Consider the following 20,897-nt stretch of genomic DNA (forward strand, 5'->3'; position numbering starts at 1 on the left):
ACGCAGAGGGGGTGAGGTAGCCCCTTGCAGGGTTTCTCAAACTTTAAATGTGTTAGTTACCTGGGCATCTTGCTAATAAAATGCTGTCTCTGACTCAGCGGGTCTGGATGGTCCTGAGATTGTGCGTTGCTTACAAGCTCCCAGGAGATGCTGGTGCTGACGTTGCTGGATCTGAGTAGCCGAGGGTAGACCCGGCACCCTCTCAGGCCGTGCTCGCGAGCCTTTGCTCCTTAGGGCTGCCTTTAATTCCCTTCTTAACCCATTCATCGAACATATATGAGCTTCTGCTTTGTGCCAGGCCCTGTGCCGGGCGCTGGGGGCAGACAAGGGATGGAACACAGTGCCTGCCCTCAAATTACCCACAGTTGGATGGGAGAGACCACTGTTTCACACGCACTGCTAGTGCAGTGTGATTCGGTCTTGAGTCCTGCTGGGGGACCACCTCCTAGGTGAGGGGCTAATAATTCTGCTGGGAGGCCTCAGGGAGGTGACACTGAAGCGAGATGGGAGCCTTTGAGATGCAGAAGGTGGAGGCAGGCAGCGTGAATATCTGAAGGCCTGGAGGTTTGAGAATATTTGCTAAGACCAAGGAAACCAGAAGGTTGGTTCGGTGGATGTGGAGTGTTGCTTTGGCTGTTACCACCAGCCTGGGAGTTTTTTGAGGTCAAAGGCCTCGTCTGGCCTATCTCTGCACCCCCAGCCCTGGCAGACTGCTCAGCAAATACCTGATTAAACCAGAATGAAGCTGATTTGTTCACTTTGGGCAGAAGTGCTCATGCTTTAGTGTACATCAGCATCTCCTGGTGGACTCGTTAAAGCAGGTTCATGGCCCTCACCCTCAGAATTTCTAAAGCAGTAGGTCTGGGTTGGGGCCCAGAATTTGCATTTCTAACAAGTTCCCAGGCGAGGCTGTGCTGCTGATCTAGGAACCATCTTTTGAGAAGGGACAGTCAACATTCAACATCATTGTTTTCAGATAAGTGATTCATTCCTCTAGGGGGAGGGGAGTGGGTGGGTTCAGAGAAGACAGTATGGATTAATGTAGAAAGCATGGCCTTTAGAGCTGGATAGACCAGGTTTAATCAAGTTCTGCCACCTGTGTGACCTTTATGTGATGCTGCTTTCACTTTCCCCATCTGTAGAATGGGCACAGTCACACCCATCATGCATTGTGGTAATAGGCATTTCCGTCTCCTCCACAAAGAAAGGGACTTCAGATCTGGGCATCACAGGATAGAAGACAGACAGTCCATAATACCCATCATAGGACTCTTTTGTAAACTCTCAAGTGAAACCCAATTTAATCTAGCTCAAGAAATAAAAAAAAAATTATTGGCATATATAACTCAGAAGTGTAGGTGTCTGGAGTCAGGAATGCCTGGATCAGGAATTCAAATGATGCTCTCAGAGCTCTCTTTCCATCTTTTGGCTCAAATTTCTTCTGTATTGGCCCCATTGTCAGGTTGGCTCTCTCCCTGTAGCAGCTTTGATGATCTAGCTAGCACCAGGATTTTATTGATCCCAGAGGAAAGAGGTTGTCTCTCCCAATATCTCTGGCAAAAGCCCCAGAGATTCCTTTGATTGGCCTGGCCTGGGTCATGTGCCCATCCTGAACCAATCACTGAGCCTGGGGACGGAGAGCTGTGATTGGCCAAAACTTGGTCATATGGAGACTTAAAAAAGAGAGTGTGGGGAGAATTGTTGAGAATTTCCCCTGGAGAGCTGCTCTATGGCCAGGAAAATGGGGGCAGGGAAAGGATGCCGGGCATTTACAAATTGCCTTGCTTTCAAAGAATTTCTAATCTGGTGTCTTCATCATTTTAGAATTCCTCTCAGTCTGCCTGGCTTAATGAGGTTTTTAAAGGGCTGATAAGGACTTCAGAGCACCTCATATTATAATAGTACCGAGCATTCACATGACACAAAGGGGCAGGTGGGGTTTTATATATCAATTTTACTTATTCTTTTCAATAAGTAAGCACTATTCTTATTTCTTTTCATACAGATGAGGAAACTGAGGCACAGAGAGGTTAAGTAACTTGCCCAGTGTCACAGAGCTAGTGATTGGCCGAGACAAACTGCAAACCCAGGCAGTCTAGTTGTCTGTGTGCCTAACTGCTATGTACACCATCTTGCAAATCTTGAAATCTTATTACTGAAAAATTTCTTAGAGATGATCTCAACCAGTGGCACTCCCCCATCTCCCTACCCCACCCCACCCCCTTTTTTTTTCCCAAACTTGAGGCCTAGAGAGGAGGATTCATTTGCCTGTGGTTATGCAACCCGGTAACACACAGGATTTTGTTTGTTTGCTTTTTTAACATCTTTATTGGAGTATAATTGCTTTACAGTGGTGTTAGTCTCTGTTTAAAACAAAGTGAATCAACTATACATATGCATATATATCCCCTCCTCCCTCTTGCCTCCCATATCCCCTCCCTCTTGCCTCTCCCTCCCACCCTCCCTATCCCACCCCTCTAGGTGGTCTCAAAGCACCAAGCTGGGCTTCCCTGATGGCGCAGTGATTGAGAGTCCGCCTGCCGATGCAGGGGACACGGGTTCGTGCCCTGGTCCGGGAAGATCCCACATGCCGCGGAGTGGCTGGGCCCGTGAGCCATGGCCGCTGAGCCTGCGTGTCCCGAGCCTGTGTTCCACAGCGGGAGAGGCCACAGCAGTGAGAGGCCCGCGTACTGAAAAAAAAAAAAAAAAAAAAAAAAGCACCAAGCTGATCTCCCTGTGCTATGTGGCTGCTTCCCACCAGCTATCTATTTTACATTTGGTAGTGTATAGATGTCCATGCCACTCTCTCACTTCGTCCCAGCTTACCATTCCCCCTCCCCGTGTCCTCAGGTCCATTCTCTACGTCTTCATCTTTATTCCTGTCCTGGACCTAGGTTCTTAAGAATCTTTTTTTTTTTTTTTTTTAGATTCCATATATATGCGTTAGCATATTGTATTTGTTTTTCTCTTTCTGACTTACTTCACTCTATATGACAGACTCTAGGTCCATCCACCTCACTACAAATAACTCAATTTTGTTTCTTTTTATGGCTGAGTAATACTCCATTGTATATATGTGCCACATCTTCTTTATCCATTCATCTGTCGATGGACACTTAGGTTGCTTCCATGTCCTGGCTATTGTAAATAGTGCTGCAATGAACACTGTGGTACATGACTCTTTTTGAATTATAGTTTTCTCAGGGTATATGCCCAGTAGTGGGATTGCTGGGTCATATGGTAGTTCTATTTTTAGTTTTTTAAGGAACCTGCATACTGTTCTCCATAGTGGCTGTATCAATTTACATTCCCACCAACAGTGCAAGACGGTTCCCTTTTCTTCACACCCTCTCCAGCATTTATTGTTTGTAAATTTTTTGATGATGGCCATTCTGACCGGTGTGAGGTGATACCTCATTATAGTTTTGATTTACATTTCTCTAATGATTAGTTATGTTGAGAATTCTTTCATGTGTTTGTTGGCACTGTGTATATCTTCTTTGGAGAAATATCTATTTAGGTCTTCTGCTCATTTTGGGGTTGGGTTGTTTGTTTTTTGATATTGAGCTGCATGAGCTTCTTGTATATTTTGGAGATTAATCCTTTGTCAGCTGCTTCATTTGCAAATATTTTCTCCCATTCGGAGGGTTGTCTTTTCATCTTGTTTATGTTTTCCTTTGCTGTACAAAAGCTTTTAAGTTTCATTAGGTCACATTTGTTTATTTTTGTTTTTATTTCCATTACTCTAGGAGGTGGGTCAAAAAGGATCTTGCTGTGATTTATGTCATAGAGTGTTCTGCCTACGTTTTCCTCCAAGAGTTTTATACTGTCTGGCCTTCCATTTAGGTCTGTAATCCATTTTGAGTTTGTTTTTGTGTATGGTGTAAGAAGTGTTCTAATTTCATTCTTTTACATGTAGCTGTCCAGTTTTCCCAGCACCACTTATTGAAGAGGCTGTCTTTCTTCATTGTATATTCTTGCCTCCTTTATCAAAATAAGGTGACCATATGTGCGTGGCTTTATCTCTGGGCTTTCTATCCTATTCCATTGATCAATATTTCTGTTGTTGTGCCAGTACCATACTGTCTTGATTACTGTAGCTTTGTAGTATCGTCTGAAGTCCGGGAGCCTGATTCCTCCAGCTCTGTGTTTTTTTCTCAAGATTGCTTTGGCTATTCGGGGTCTTTTGTGTTTCCATATAAATTGTGAAATTTTTTGTTCTAGTTCTGTGAAAAATGCCATTGGTAGTTTGATAGGGATTGCATTGATCTGTAGATTGCTTTGGGGAGTATAGTCATTTTCACAATGTTGATTCTTCCAATCTAAGAGCATGGTATAGCTCTCCAACTGCTTGTATCATCTTTAATTTCTTTCATCAGTGTCTTATAGTTTTCTGCATACAGGTCTTTTGTCTCCTTAGGTAGGTTTATTCCTAGGTAGTTTATTGTTTTTGTTGCAGTGGTAAATGGGAGTGTTTCTTAATTTCTCTTTCAGATTTTTCATCATTAGTGTATAGGAATGCAAGAGATTTCTGTGCATTAATTTTGTATCCTGCTACTTTATGAAATTCATTGATTGATTTCAACTAGCTCTAGTAGTTTTCTGGTAGCATCTCTAGGATTCTCTATGTATAGTATTGTGTCATCTACAAACAGTGACAGTTTTACTTCTTCTTTTCTGATTTATTCCTTTTATTCCTTTTTCTTCCCTGATTGCTGTGGCTAAAACTTCCAAAACTATGTTGAATAATAGTGGTGAGAGTGGACAACCCAGTCTTGTTCCTAATCTTAGAGGAAGTGGTTTCAGTTTTTCACCACTGAGAACAACATTGGCTGTGGGTTTGTCATATATGGGCTTTATTATGTTGAGGTAAGTTCCCTCTATGCCTGTTTTCTGGAGGGTTTTTATCATAAATGGGTGTTGAATTTTGTCGAAAGTTTTTTCTGCATCTATTGAGGTGATCTTATGGTTTTTCTCCTTCAATTTGTTAATATGGTTTATCACATTGATCTATTTGCATATATTGAAAAATCCTTGCATTTCTGGGATAAGCCCCACTTGATCATGGTGTATGATCCTTTTAATGTGCTGTTGGATCCTTTTTGCTAGTATTTTTTTGTGGATTTTTGCATCTGTGTTCATCAGTGATATTGGCCTGTAGTTTTCTTTTTTTGTGACATATTTGGTTTTGGTCTCAGGGTGATGGTGGCCTCGTAGAATGAGTTTGGGAGTGTTCCTCCCTCTGCTATATTTTGGAAGAGTTTGAGAAGGGTAGTGATAGCTCTTCTCTAAATGTTTGATAGAATTCACCTGTGAAGCCATCTGGTCCTGGGCTTTTGTTTGTTGGAAGACTTTTAATCACAGTCTCAATTTCCATGCTTGTGATTGTTCTGTTTATATTTTCTATTTCTTCCTGGTTCAGTCTCCTAAGGTTGTGCTTTTCTAAGAATTTGTCCATTTCTTCCACATTGTTCATTTTATTGGCATATAGTTGCCTATAGTAATCTCTCATGATCCTTTGTATTTCTTCAGTGTCAGTTGTTATTTCTCCTCTTTCATTTCTAATTCTATTGATTTGAGTCTTCTCCCTTTTTTTCCTTTATGAGTCTGGCTAATGGTTTATCAATTTTGCTTATCTTCTCAAAGAACCGGCTTTTAGTTTTATTGATCTTTGCTATTGTTTCCTTCATTTCTTTTTCATTTATTTCTGATCTGATCTTTATGATTTCTTTCCTTCTGCTAACCTCAGGGTTTGTTTGTTCTTCTTTCTTTAATTGCTTTAGGTGTAATGTTAGGTTGTTTATTTGAGTTGTTTCTTGTTTCTTAAGGTAGTATTGTATTGCTATAAAATTCCCTCTTAGAACTGCTTTTGCTGCATCCCATAGGTTTTGGGTCGTCGTGTTTTCATTGTCATTTGTTTCTAGGTATTTTTTTATTTTGTCTTTGATCTCTTCAGTGATCTCTTGGTTATTTAGTAGTGTAGTGTTTAGCCTCCACGTGTTTGTATTTTTTACAGATTTTTTCCTGTAATTGTTATCTAGTCTCATAGCGTTGTGGTCGGAAAAGATACTTGATACAATTTCAATTTTCTTAAATTTACCAAGGCTTGATTTGTGACCCAAGATATGATCTACCTTGGAGAATGTTCCATGAGCACTTGAGAAGAAAGTGTATTCTGTTGTTTTTGGATGGAATGTCCTATAAATATCAATTAAGTCCATCTTGTTTAATGTGTCATTTAAAGCTTGTATTTCCTTATTTATTTTCATTTTGGATGATCTGTCCATTGGTGAAAGTGGGGTGTTAAAGTCCCCTGCTATGATAACACACACGATTAAATGTTGGTCTTTGAACGCTGAATCTAGTGCCCTTTCTGCGACACTGTCCCTCTCCTGCCCCCTGCTGGGTTCTCTGGAAATAGTCACTCTTCCTAAGATTGTGAAGAAATCAGCTGGACTGCAGGCTGTGTGCCCTTGTCTTGGCATCCTCAGTACCTGGCCCTGTGGTCGGGTGCTTGTGGACACTCTCTACGTATGAGTGCTTTGGGGTAACACCAGAAAGCGTTTCCTTATGTGTGACCCAGTCCAACTCCATTTCTTCTGTTCCGACCACCGGCAGGCTGTGCCCACTGGGGCCACGGACAACCTACAAGCCTCGTGGATAAGCCCCTGCACGTTTGCCTCTGGTCGGCACTGCTCAGGAATGCCATTTTCCCTGCCACTCGAAGTGGGGTCTGAGGACCACCAGTACCAGCCTCTCCTGGGAGCGCCTTAGAAATTCAGAGTCTCAGGCCCCGTCCCCAACCTGCTGTCTGAATCTGACCCGGCGATTCCTATGTGAAGCCTCCTCGTCTCCCAGGCTCTTTGCTATGCTGGAGAGAGGGCAGCGTCACCACTAGGTGGGGGTGTTGCCTGGGCAGAGGCCAGAATGGAGCTGCAGGATCGCCAGGCCGAGCCGAGCAGAGGCAGAGCCAGCCAGGCTCTGGACTGCAACCGAACCAATGTCTCAGGCTTCAGAGTGTCCCCACCGTCCGCACCCATGTGTCCCCCAACTCCCAGCAATCTTGGGATGTTTCAAGATATACAAACTAGCCCTAAGGAGAAAGATTTCCCCCACATAGACGATTCAGAGAAAGTGCCCCAGGCTGTATAGCCACCCTCAAAGCAGGGTTAATTCCATGTGTCATTGAGGAGACAAGAGGGTCCAGGTGGCCCAGCTGGGAAGTGGCTAAGTTGGAGTCCCATTTGAGGGCCTTGGCTCCAAAGCCGATGCCCATCTGTCCCTCCGCACTGGCCCCAGTAATGCTCTGAACACCAAGCGCCTCGTTGGAATGAATGTCTATTCACATTGGGGACTTCTTTGAAGGATGTGGGCAGGAAGGCCATCAGACTGTATAAGTCCCGGCCTTTTGTCCAAAAAAACTTGTCACTGGGCATTGTGGGTCTAGATGTCACTCTCTCAAAGCTGTGTGTGTGTGTGTGTGTGTGTGTGTGTGTGTGTGTGTGTGTGTGTGTGTGTTTACCATCTTTTTCATCAGGGAGTGATATTCCTCCAGTCCCTGGCTCTGCCACTAACTAGCTGTGGCAGACAGGTCACTCAACCTCTCTGAGCTGTGGTTTCCTCATCTCTGAGGTGGGGATGACAGTACTGTCTCTTGTGTTTGTTGTGAGGATTACAATCCAGTGTCATTATCTATTGAAGGTGCCTTCTCAGCTGCAGAGCACTGTACCAAGTGAGATGTGACTGGGGCTGAGGGGCAGGACAGACACTATTGTAGCAATGTCATCCTGGCTGCAGAGGTCCCCTCACTGTTCCCCATCTTCCATCATTCTCACAATCCAGCCTCTACACAGCAGCCAGGGTGATGTGATAAAACCAAAAATAAGATGCAAACTATTATATAGAGAATGGATCAACAGCATGGTCCTACTGTAGAGCACAGGGAACTATATTCAATATCCTGTGATAAACCATCATGGAAAAGAATATGAAAAAGAATGGACATATATGTAAAACTGAATCACTTTCCTGTACAGCAGGAGTTAACACAACATTGTAAATCAACTATACTTCAATAAGATAAATGTTAAAAAAATCAAAGTTTATGATCCCGCCCACCCCTTAAAACCCTTCAGTAGTTTCCCTTTGGCCTTAAAATGAAATCCAGTTCCTTACTCTGATCTACAAGACTCCTCCGCTGCCGTGTTCCCCCCTCAGCGCATCCTACTCGCTCTCATTCCCTCCACCCCTTCTTGCTGTCTGTCCCTCACTCCCACCCTGGGATCTTTGCACTTGCTCTTCCCTGAGCCCACTTTGGGGTGGCTACCTCTTTCTTTTTTCATTCAGACCTCAATTTCAATGTCACTTGCTCAGAGAGTCTGTCTCAGCCCACCAGGTCCAAGTGGCCATCTCGCCCCTCTCTTGGGACAACCTCTGATTTAAATTCTCTGCACAGCATCCTCACTGTCTGACGTTCTGCTTGTCTACGAGTGTAGTCTCCCTGGCTAAAGTGTAATCAGTGTTTCAGAAGGGATCTTGCCTGCTTTGCTCACCTTGTCTCCCCAAGACCTAGGACAGTCGATGCCTGGCACACGGTGGGCACTCCATAAATCTCTGCTGAACGAATAAATTCTCAGTCCTGACTCCTGGGAATGCGCCCAACCCAGGAGGAATAGCCAGATACTTTCATGGGCTTGTGGCCCCGTGTAGCTGTGCCCCGGCGTGCTCACACCCGCGGGCATGGGGGAGAAGCCGCCATCTCTGCCCCTTTGCACCCTGCCTCCGAGGGATTGGAGGAATTAGGAGGGAGACACCTGCTTGGCCAAATCGCTACATGAAAGCATGGGTTTTCTCCGAAGCCCGTTAATTCTCACGAGTTGGGAGAATAGTGAAATCTCATTTTATAATGATGCAGTGTTATCTCACACTTTGGGTTCTGTTGTAATTATTAAGCAGGATGGAAAATAAAGCATCCAAATACCATAACTAACTTTCAGATCAGAACAGATGTCAGCTTGGGGAGGGCTAGCAGCTCTGGGGCAAGTGTTTTTTCTTTGCCTTCTTTCTGCCACTGCCTGCCCATCCCTTGCCTCTGTCCCCCCTTCTCTCCATCCATCTAGACTTGTGTCCTTTAATTTCTTTGCTCACGTGGCCAGCAAATGTCCACCAAGCACTGCTGGGGGATGGGCACGTTTCTGGAGAAGGAGAAGGAGAGCGAATTCCTCCTCATCCTGCAAGGCTTAGCGCAAGCAAGCATCACCTCTCCCTCCTGGCTTCCTGGGCCCTTTCCTCTCCACTCTCCTGGGAGTTTGTTACTGCTTCCTCTGAGCAGCTGGGCACCCAGTGCAAACTCCATATTGAATTTGCACCTAGAACTTGGTGGAAGATGTGTTAGAGGTTTGCATGTCAGTCTCCCCCACCAGGCTGTCTGCGCCTTGAATGCAGGATCATTCCTTTCTTGTGTATCATCATATCCCAATGCCTGGAACAGAACCTGGCACTTAATAGCTGCTCAGTGAATATTTGTTGGATGAATTAAAGTTCTTATTCATTTCTCTCTCTCCAGGAACTAGTTCATGGTCATGCTTGGGAAACATTTGTAGAATGAATGACCAAGGGTTTATCTTCAGATGGAGAAGGGGAGAGACTCGAGTAGGGGGAGTCACGGGGGGCCAGAGGAGGAAGGAGGATGGGGGTCTGTATTCGTTTGCTAGGGCTGCTGTCACAAAGGACCATAGACTGGCAGGCCGTCACGTTTGTTACTCTTAAGGAGGTGAAAACTGGACCAAGAGACTCTAATGAGAAAATTGACGGTGACTTGGGTTGCAGGGTGTGGGTGGTGGGCATCTCCTTCCCCCTCCTGGCTGCCCTCTTCCAGCTGTCAATGGACAGCGTCGTTCGGGGCACATCTCTGGTTCGGCCACCAGGGGGAGACAGAGCTCCTAGCGCCCGCTCCACGGCTGGGAGCCAGACCTGCAGGGGCAAACCAGCTGGTGGCATCACCTGGTCACCGGTGTCCTGCTGCGGACCCGGTTACGAGGCAGCGGAGTGTGATAGCAAAAGCCCTGGCCCGCGTGTCACGAATCCCAGGTTGGGTGGGGACTCGGTGGGCGTCCTTGGGCTTGTCACTCGTCGGCTCTGGGACGCCCCATTCGTAGCACCGAGTGGCTGTCCTCCCCACTCTCCAGCCTCCTTCCGGCCCTGGCGTTCGGCGAGGGGGGTGCTGAGCCCCACATCTGGCTGCCATCTCCAGCTGTCACGCAGGATTAAAAATAGCAGCATAATGATGGCAACGTTTCGGGGGGTTCTCTCCCTCCCGTTTTTGAGCATGTGAATTTCTTTTCTCCCAGGTTAGGGGAAGAGTCCTTGATACAATCAGGATTATCCTGTAATGCTTAATGAAGGTCTCCTGGTGCCGGGGCGCAGATTACTCTAAGCCCTTGCTAACCCGCTGCGAGGATGATAGAAATCAGCACTGGTGCAAACCTGTTCCCTCAGTGCTGACAGGGCTGTCGGAGGAGGGGGTGTGAGACCTTGACCCTGAGGCTGTGGCCTGGCTTCCTGAGACAGGGATTCAACCAGGAGAGGGGGCTGGGTGCCTACTGTGCACCAGGCAGCGCTGCTGTCTTGGCAGGTGCTCTGCCCGTTGGAAGGAGCCCTGGGGGGAGACAGCCCACTGGTTCCCACCCAGTTCTGCCTCTAGCTACTGTGCGCTGGAGAGTTAGCCACTCCTCTGCACAGCACCTTCTCAGAAAATGTGGAGAGTAGGTTCCATCCTGCAGGTCAACATTATTTGATTGGTCCTGGCTGCCTGAATGTCTTGCTGAGAAGCACGTGAAGGCCACATCCATCGGGCTCTTCAGAGAAAGAAGGCTATGATTGATTAGTGATGTCTGCCATGGCCCAGACTGGGAGAGTATAAATGCTACTCGCTTATCACCCCTGGACCAAATGAACGCTAAGGCTCCTTCCAACTCTGGTATCTGATATTCATCCCATGAGCAAAACATCCATAATATTCTTACTGTGGCTTCTTACTAGGTCCTTTAGACATCATTTTCTATCAGATGTTGGTGGTGAGGAGTGTATGCGGTGGTCCTGTGGTTTGCTATGCAGCTCTCAGGCTGGAGCACCCATTTCCTTCCCTCAGTTGCTGGGATCGGAGGCTGCTGGTGGCTCACGGCTGAGTCCCTTTCTAGGCATTGCGCTCGGTTGAAGAGAGTGACTTTGTCCTAGATAATCTCCCAGCCCCCTGCCAGGAGCCACCTGTATGCAGTGACTGGTCCCTTGAGGAATATCATTCGGGACAACTTTGAAAGGCCATCCCAGCTCTGGAACCGTTCGTGGGAGCAGCTGAGCTTCTGTAATCACTGCGTCTGAGCCCAACTTTTCCCTCTGCCCAGTCCTGCAACCTGTGCTTTCTCAGAGGTGCTGGAAAGGTCCCCGCCTAACCCACCCCCGCCAAGAAACAGCCTGCAGACACATCTCCATCTCAGAGTCGGTTTCTAGGGAACCCAACCTAAGGAGGGTGTGAGTCCAGAGCGGACCCATGCATGTCAGTGACCTGGGTCTCCTCAGTTCCCACGTGTCTTGCTCCCCTGCCTTTGAGCGAAGCTGATCCACTGGGTTCACAGCCTGTCGAGAGGAGAGGCCGTGCTTGCTGGGAAGGGCCAGCTAATCAGTAGGTGCCACTGTCCCTTCTCACCTAGTGACAGCCTTCCAACCATCTAATCAGATGATGTCACCTCCTGCAGTGCCTCCCAGCTCTCGGTCCTTGGTGCTGTGAAGCTGGCCCTCTGCCTGTCTCTAATCAGGACACTTGGCATTGGATTTAGGACCCACCAGGATAATCCAGGGTAAATTCTTCTTCTCAAGATCCTTAGTACTGTCTGCGAAGATCCTTTTTCCAGATAAGGTAGCACTCGCAGGTTTCGGGGTTTTGATGTGGATATTTGGGGGCCATTTCCTGGCCTGCCATGCCTGCTAGGGATGGAAGGAGTGGGTGTTTGTAGGAGGTACAGTCTATTGTCAGGGCCTCCCGGGCCAAACCAGCATGAGAGCCGGGGAGGTCAGCTGTCCGGTCAGGACGAGTCTCCTTTTCTTTCCCTGCCTTCTCACTGCCCTCCCCTCTGCTGCCTTCTCTGAACAGGAGCTGTGTTGTGTTTCTTTCCACTGCTGCCCCCCCCATCCCCCAAATGGGATTCCAAGGACAAAATGGTCTGGAGACAGTCCTGGTGAGAGGAAGCATAGTTGTGGACCACCACTGGCCCACCTGTCAGGGCCCCTTGTAAGTCTGTCCCCAAAGCTCAGCTTCTTTTTTTTTTTTTTTTTTTTTTTGCGGTACGCGGGCCTCTCACTGCTGTGGACTCTCCCGTTGCGGAGCACAGGCTCCGGACGCTCAGGCTCAGCGGCCATGGCTCACGGGCCCAGCCGCTCCCCGGCATGTGGGATCTTCCCGGACCGGGGCACGAACCTGTGTCCCCTACATAGGCAGGCGGGCTCTCAACCACTGCGCCACCAGGGAAACCCAGCTCAGCTTCTTTTTTGACATGAGTTACAAATTCAGCTCATTTCTGGATCATGGCCCTTCTGGGAAATTAATGGAACCAAAAGAAATCTCGTTCTAAAATTTCGACACTTTTCATGAATCAGTAGTCCACTCAAAAGTCAATGTTCTTTTATGGCATTGACTTTTATATCGGCCTTAGTTTGGTCAGGAAAAGGGAAGCCTCCCTATGTGTTCCAAGCAGGAAGGTTTACTACAGAAGCAGGGGCCTACGTAACAGTTGGAAAAGTGGGGGGGACAGAGGTCAGAGGAACTGCTCCCCAAATCCAGGGATGTTGACCTGGCCTGAAGCACTGAAGCAGGTGGTTCTCAAAAGTCTGCCAAGAAACAGCTGCAATGCCTGGGGATCTCTAGAACCTCCTTCCAACCACCTTGGTTGGTCGCAGTGAAGCCAGTGGTTCTCAAGATCTGCTACTTCTTGAGAATGATGCTTCCCCTTCTCTTCCGCCTTCCAAATCTCATGCCAGCTCCTTTCAGTGGCAGACTCTACCCCAGAGTCATATAGGCCAGGAGGTTCTGTAAAGTGTGATTCCCACGTTGTCCTCTGTAATGCAGAGATCATAGAAGGAAGGAGTGAGGGAGTGGGCTGGAAACAAGACAATGGGCATGGGTTTCGAATGATTTTGCTCCTTCTGAAACCTGCCTCTTTCTTTGCTTTCTCTAAAAAGAGGACCCTATTTGCCAGGGGTTGGGTAAGGGGCCCACAATATCGTTGGGAAATGAGATGGAGGAGAGCACCCACTGTAAATTAAAGGATGCTTGGAGAGGGGACCATTGGTGAGGCAGTAGAAGCAGCCTCGTGTAGGGGACAAAGCTGGGGCCCTGCAGACAGATTGATTGGGGTCAAACCCCAGCTCGGCTCTTTGACAACGCTAGCCTTGGTTTCCCCACTTTTCATTGCGATGAAGATCTACTTGTCAAGGAAGGGGGATAGAACATATTTTATGTAACAGTATGTAGTTTGAGTGATAATTTTTAAATATTTAGATGTATGGTTATGGCTGCTTCTAGGGTATATGGGAGCTGGGACAAATATTGGCGGGTCCCTGTTTACGTGAACAGCCCTGAGCCACGCCAGATCAGCGTGCCAGCCTCATTCTGTGGCCCAGTCCCGAATCATCTCAGGAAAGAAGTAGCACGCCGGCCAGTGGGGACAATTTGCTTGCTCAGCCCCCTTCCTGGAACCGGAGTTGGGTCATGGGCCAGAGAAGGGGGCTGGGGGTGGGAGGGAGAGGGTCAGAGAGCGCCACAAAGGGGAGAAGCGGGAACTGTGGCCCACGTAGGACCCAGCCTGCACTTGCAGCATCACTCCAGGCTGGCATTGCTGGCTGTTGCTGGTCAGAGGCCCTGGAGGAGGGTTAGAACTTTCGAGAAGGCATGCTAAACGTGGGGCCCCTGGGCCTGGGCCCGTCTCAGGGCAGTACTGCGCACGTCACATGGGCCTCCATCTCGTCTCCCCACAGATGTTGGGAGTGGACCTGATCCTGCCCAGGACACAGTGTGGCCCAGCTAGGTCTCAGTCTAGTATTTCCCAGATGAGCAGCAGGTCCCCCATATGCGGGTGCTCTCTGCCCAGACTCCCTCTCCTTAGGAGTGGGCTTCCTATTCCCCGTGAGCCAGCTCGGATACTGGAAGTGTCCTCCTTTCCCAAAGAGCATCTTTTCTCAGAAGCCTCTGATGGCTTTCTTCCTGCTCTCAGGTTAGAGTCCAGGCCCTAGCCTGACATTCCAGGCCCTTCCTGAGCTGGCCCAATGAGCCTTTCCAGGCTTTTCTCCTGCTACTCTCCCTGTGCAATTGCCTCTGTAGCTACTGGGATGATCTTTTAATTCCAGTTCAATTTAAATTGAATGAGCAATTACCTGGTGCTGAGCGCTGGGCTGAGTATTAACTAATAAAACTCCCAGGCAGTGATTTCTGACCTTAGGCTCCTGTAATTCCCTCTTTTTAGAAGGATCTTCCCAGCAACCCTCCTCCTCCTCCAGATGTCACGTCCAATCCAATTCAAATTTATCACATATCACATATCAAAGATACTCACTGGTGAAGACCCAGGCTTTGGGGTCAGACAGTTTGAGTCCCGGCCCTGACATGTACTAGCCATCTCACCTCGGGTAATCTACCTCCTCTCTCTGAGCCTCAGTTCCTTCATCTGTAAAATGGGGATAATAGTAGCACTACCTCACAGGGTTGTTTTTTTAACTTTTTATTTTATATTGGAGTATAGTTGATTAACAGTGTGGTGTTAGTTTCAGGTGTACAGCTAAGTGATTCAGTTATACATATACATGTATCTATTCTTTTTCAAATTCTTTTCCCATTTAGCTTGTTACATAATATTGAGCAGAGTTCCCTGCGCTATACAGAAGGTCCTTGTGGTTATCTGTTTTAAATACAGCAGTATGTACATGTCAATCCCAAACTCCCTATCCCTCCCCCACTCCCGTGCCCCCTGGTGACCATAAGTTGAGGATTCAGTGAACTAATGAAGGTGATGAGGACACTTAGAGCCTGGCCGTAAGCCTAATATCTGGCACTAGTAAATGTTCAATAACTGTTAGTGGTTACTGTTATCCTGGCTGTTAACTGTCTACCTTCCTCGTCCTCTACACCCTGCTGCGATGAACGCACACAGGTGGCACAGCCCCTGCTCTCAAGGAGCTCACAAGTTGGGTGTAGAAGCAGATAGGTAATTCGAATACACTGCGTAAGTTCCATGATAGAGGTTTGAGCTTGTCTGCCGGCGGACTCAGGGAAGGCCTCACAGGAGGAGGTGTCCCTTGGGCTCACCTGGAAGGAAGGGCAGGGTGGTGGGCAGGTGGGGAGCATACATCTCCAAAGTGAGGGGGTCGAGCTGGGTGATGCCCGATGTCTGGTATAAGATGCCTGGAGCCAACTGGACAGTCAGGTAACCGTTAGGCTGCTGTCCCAGGTGAGGGCCTTGAGTTGACTCTGGCCTGGTCATCTTGTGACGCCAGTGGCCGTGGGGAGCCCTCCTTGTGGGAGAGCCGACGGGGCTTATTTTCTCTCTCCTCGCCTCCCTCTCTGGGACCTGATTCGGGCGCGTTCCTCTGCTTGGAATGCCTGTTCCCCTCCTAGTGGACTCTTGAAGCTGAATCTGGCCTCTGTACCCCGACACCGAATTAAATCTCAGAAACAGAGTTTTGGGTGAAGTAGAAAAGAATAGCTTTATTGCTTTGCCAGGCAAAGGGGGCCACAGCGGGCTAATGCCCTCAAAACTCTGTGTCCCAACCTGGGGAGGGTCCTGGGAAGTTCTATAGTCATGGTTCAAAGAGGGCTGCACTATTGTTTCTTTGTTTCTTTTTTTTTTTAACATCTTTATTGGAGTATAATTGCTTTACAATGGTGTGTTAGGTTCTGCTTTATAACAAAGTGAATCAGTTATGCATATACATATGTTCCCATATCTCTTCCCTCTTGCGTCTCCCTCCCTCCCACCCTCCCTATCCCACCCCTCCAGGCTGTCACAAAGCACCGAGCTGATCTCCCTGTGCTATGAGGTTGCTTCCCACTAGCTATCTATTTTACGTTTGGTAGTGGATATATGTCCACGCCACTCTCTCACTTCGTCCCAGCTCACCCTTCCTCCTCCCCGTATGAAGAACCTAGGGGTAAGATGACACAGAACTCCTAGAGCCTGGCCTTGCACTATTGTTTCTTCACTGCTCCTCCCTTGTGTCCACATCCCCTCCCTTTCCTACTTAGCATCTGTTTGAACCTGCCCCTTGGAACTCAGGGAAAGGCATGGAGGCTGAACGAAGCCTATTTCCTGTAATCAGGAAACGGGGGACACAAAGGCTTTTGTGCCCAGGTGCCCCACAGAGTCCTGCTCAGTATCACTCTTACTCACCCTTCAGTACGTGGCTCAGGTGACCCCTTGTGTCTCCGTGAGCTCCCTCGGCACCGCCATAGACCCTGGCATCCCCGCTCTCGTGACACCTATTGCTGTGGGCTATGGTGTTTTGTTTACCTGCTCGCCTTCTTCCCCAGTAGACCGAGGGCCTCGAGCACGGGGCCTCTGGAGGCAGGGTTGTGACTCAGTATTCCTCGAGTCCCAGTGCCTAGCAGAGCGGCCGTTTGCTGATGGTTGTGTTGATTCCCAGAATTCCAGGCCTCGCGGGAGAGACCCCGCGTACAGATGCACCCATTTTAATTAGCTGGCCCGGCCTGTCTCCTAAACAGTCCCGTTTGGGGTTTTCTGCACATCCCGACTGCTGCATTCAGCCTCACCACCTCTTGGGAGATGCGGGGAAAATGAGGCAAATGGCTTTCAAAGGCCCAGTTACGGCAGCCACAGTCATTCATTCCTGGCGGCTCCAGCCCTGCTGGTCTCCCCAGGTCATTGGCTGTGATTTGGGGGTCCTGGATGGAGATGTTTGATGGTTGAAATGCGCCAGTGTGATGCCATCCACCATGTGCTGTCCCAGACTGTGCATCATCTCATCAAACCCCTCCCGTAAACCCTGAGTCAGTACCACTCCCACTTTACAGATGGGGAAACCGAGACTTATGGAGGTGAGGGGACTTGCCCACTGTCATGCAGGTGACAGCAAAGGCAAGGACTTGTGGGAATCCTGCTGTGCTTTTTCTTCTCAGCTGCTGGGAGCCTGGACCCACCGACCCTCCAGTTCTGGGGTCAGGAGAGACTGAGCAGTCAGCTGACCAAACCTTTGGCCAAACTTTACCTTTTTTTTAATTGATGTATAGTTGATTTACAATGTTGTGTTAATTTCTGGTGTACAGCAAAGTGACTCAATTATATAGATATGTATCTTTTTCATATTCTTTTCCATTATGGTTTATTACAGGACATTGAATATAGTTCCCTGTGCTATACAGTGGGACCTCGTTGTTTATGTGTTTTATATATAGTAGTTTGTATCTGCTGATCCCAAACTCCTAATTTATCCCTCCCTGACCTTTCCCCATTGGTAACCATGTTTGTTGTCGAAGTCTGTGAGTCTGTTTCTATTTTGTAAATAAGTTCATTTGTATCATCTTTTTAGCTTCCACATTTAAGTGATATCATAATTTACCTTTCTCTGTCTGACTTACTTCACTTAGTATGATAATCTCTAGGTCCATCCATATTGCTGCAAATGGCATTATTTCATTCTTCTTTATGACTGAGTAGTATTCCATTGTGTGTGTGTGTGTGTGTGTGTGTGTGTGTGTGTGTGTGTGTATCACATCTTCTTTGTCTATTCATCTGTCAGTGGACATTTAGGTTGTTTCCATGTCTTGACTATTGTAAATAGTGCTGCTGTGAGCATTGGGGTGCATGTATCTTCTCGAATTAGAGTTTTCTCTGGATATATGCCCAGGAGTGCGATTGCTGGATCACATGGCAACTTTACTTTTAGTTTTTTAAGGAACCTCCGTACTGTTCTCCATAGTGGCTGCACCAATCTACATTTCCACCAACAGTGTAGGAGGGTTCCCTTTCTCCACACCCTCTCCGGCATTTGTCATTTGTAGACTCTTTAATGATGGTGGTGTGAGGTGGTGTCTCATGGTAGTTTTGATTTGCATTATTTCTAACGCCAGAACACCAGTGAACATTCTCCAAGAGAAACCCAGGAAGGGAAGAGGTGAGAAGGAAACCCTTTCAGCTGACCACCTGCTATGGGTCAGGTGCTCTGCTGGATACTGGAGATACATTCTCAGTTCAGCCTCACATTATTTCTGCCAGGAGACAAGGACAATCCCAATTTCTATGATGACAACACTCAAGTTCAAGTTCTCTGAATTGCCTGAGGCCATAGAGCTAGAAACTATCAAAACCGGGATTAGAACTCAAGTTCAAGGCTTCCACTAGCTCATATGGCATTATGAAGCTCATTATGCATGTTAGAAGAAGGTCCATCCTCCAGGCAGATGAAGCCCTGTACCAGGATGCACTGCTTCATGAATGGGACCAGGCGGTATTCCAGCAGACCTCCTCACTCCCTCAGCTGCGCACGTTTGTGCAGTGCGCGACCTCAACAAACGTACATGGCAGCCCTGCCTGAGTCTGCCTCCTAACCGTGTGCTCTTCAAGTCACGTCGTGCCACCTCTCAGCTGGGTGGAATTGCCTCCTCCATAGACATTCCTTCCATGTAGTGGTTGGACGAGAAACATAGAATCACAGAAGGAGTAGAACTGAGGTCATCGAATCCTAGTCCCTCATTTTCCAGATGAGGAAACTGACAACCAGAGGGTAGAAGTGACTGCTGAGGACACATCTTGAATCACGAAGAGAAACCGCTAGCTCACCAGCCTCCCCTCCCAGTTCCCCTCTCCCCCAGGAAGGGGCTTGGCCTCAGACCACCTGTCCTCAGTTCTGGGAATTTTATCCCAAACCATAAGACCATCCAGGTCACTGCCAGGCCCCGACGCCTGGCACTGATCAATTTCCTTTCCTTTTCAGGACGATCAAGAGTTTGGGCCTTCACCCATCACCCTGAGGATTTTGCCAAAATGTCTCTCCTGAGGACACGCTGGTGGAAATTTGGTGAGTGGCTTTTTTCCTGTATGTTACTCTCGAGGGGCAGAGGCCCCTCACTGTGGTTAGAATTAAATGAAAGAAAGCATTTGATGGCAGTCACATCGGTTCCCAAGTGCACGGAAGGGCTGTTCCCTCCCTCTGTCCTCTCCCTGGTCCTGCTGCTTTCAAATACAGGAGGGGCCATTCTTCAAGATATTCATGCTTACGAGACCAGGGTTGTTGGCAGCAGAGATATTCAGAGGGTTTAACCCCTGGCAGTTCCTGGCACTGTCTAATCAGGACTGATGCAGGCTGTAGCTAGGCAGGGTCCTGGGGACCCCTGCGGCTCCCTGAGGCGGCATGGTGGGTAGTCCTAGGGCAGAGGCAAGGGGCAGGGTTGCGGGCTCAGAAGAGAAATGACTCGATATTTGTCACATGGCCTTCCTGTACCCGTGCCTCTAGGCTTACTGTCACCCCTGGTTGTTGGTGAAAAGTGCTTGAGCTCTGATTCCACCCCCACCAGCCACTTTCCCCAAGTCTGGGCCACGCCCAGTGGAATCAGAGAAGTTGCCCGCTGACCAGGTCAGAATTCCAGCTGGAAACTTTCTCCAGGATGGGGTGGGGTGCTGCCCTCTCCCTTTACCTTTTCACCACTGTGCCCTGCTGGTGACCCAAGTTTATGGGGCTGCCTATCTTCTCCCACAGCTGCAAGGGGAGCTTGCACTGATTACACTTGACAAAGCACAAACGCCCGTCCTGCTCTGGCAGGAAGGCAACATGGGCTCTAATTGTTTTATGGGCTTTTCACGCCCAGAGAAGAGGGGGAGAAACGCCAGCCACACGGGGTTTCTATTCTACCGTTGCCTCCGTGTCAACCCCTCCCGAGTCCCCAGAAGACTTCAGAGTGGTGGAGAGAAAACATCTCAGAATTGGCCTTTCCACTTGGTGAAAAGAGGCAGAGGGCTCCCCCAGAGCCAGCCAAAGCCCCCCATCTTGCTAGTCCTCCTGCCAGGCCTGATGGTGGGCACTGGGTTCTGAGCCCAGCCAAATGGGGGAGCTATGCGAAGCCTGCTGTGTGGAGTAGAAAAACTCACTGCTGTCATCAACATCACGGCACCCCTCCCGTCCTCCAAACTCCAAAGGCTGACATCTGTCATCTCCCGGTGCCGCCAACAGCCCAGGAGTGGGTGGGATGGGGGATGGCCAGGAAAAGCAAAGATTACTACCCACACTTCCCAGAGGAGGAAACTGAGGCGAGGGATGGTAAGGGACCTTCCCACGATGGCATGGCCGAGCAGCGGAGCTGGGATCTGAGAGGCTCCTGTGTCCCCCTGTGTCCTGTCCGGTCTGCATCTCAGCCTCACTCTAACCTCCTCTCCTCTCCCCCCAGCCTCTTCCCTCCCCTTCTCTCTCTCTTTCTCTCTTTGTGCCTGTCTCTCTGTGTCCGTTTCTCTCTCTTTTTTCTGTCTGTGTCTGTCTCTGTTTCTCTCTGTCTGTCTCTATGTCCCTATCCCTCTCTCTCCCTCTATCTGTCTGTTTGTGACCCCTTTTCGGCCAGCAGCTGAGACAGTGAGCACACCTCAGATCCAAACCTTTCTCCCATTCACTCCCCTCTGCTATTTTGTTATCTACTTGTATACACCATTAGCTTTTATCTTGTTGTGTCACATATATCTCCGTACACTGCCTTGAAACCTCTGGGGAACAGAACAAGGCAGGGCAGAGATAAATACATTGAATTTAAATGTGCCAGGTTAGGTGAAAGCAAAGTTCACCTTTGCAACTGAGAGAAGATTCCGCAGCTGCGTGGGCTTCCCGCTGCTCCCCCACTCGGCTTCCCTCCTGCC

General features: G+C 48.4%; 1 long non-coding RNA gene across 1 annotated transcript in view; it reads left to right on the plus strand.

Moving 5' to 3' along the window:
* The window catches only part of LOC109547133 (uncharacterized), a 92,880-nt gene that overhangs the window by 69,528 nt on the left and 2,455 nt on the right, over window positions 1-20,897 (plus strand). The window contains exon 3 of the long non-coding RNA XR_004528838.2: window positions 18,994-19,077. This is a non-coding gene — a long non-coding RNA (uncharacterized lncRNA). The remainder of the gene's footprint in view (window positions 1-18,993; window positions 19,078-20,897) is intronic.

This window comes from Tursiops truncatus, chromosome 11, assembly GCF_011762595.2.
Source record: "Tursiops truncatus isolate mTurTru1 chromosome 11, mTurTru1.mat.Y, whole genome shotgun sequence".
Classification (NCBI taxonomy): Eukaryota; Metazoa; Chordata; class Mammalia; order Artiodactyla; family Delphinidae; genus Tursiops; species Tursiops truncatus.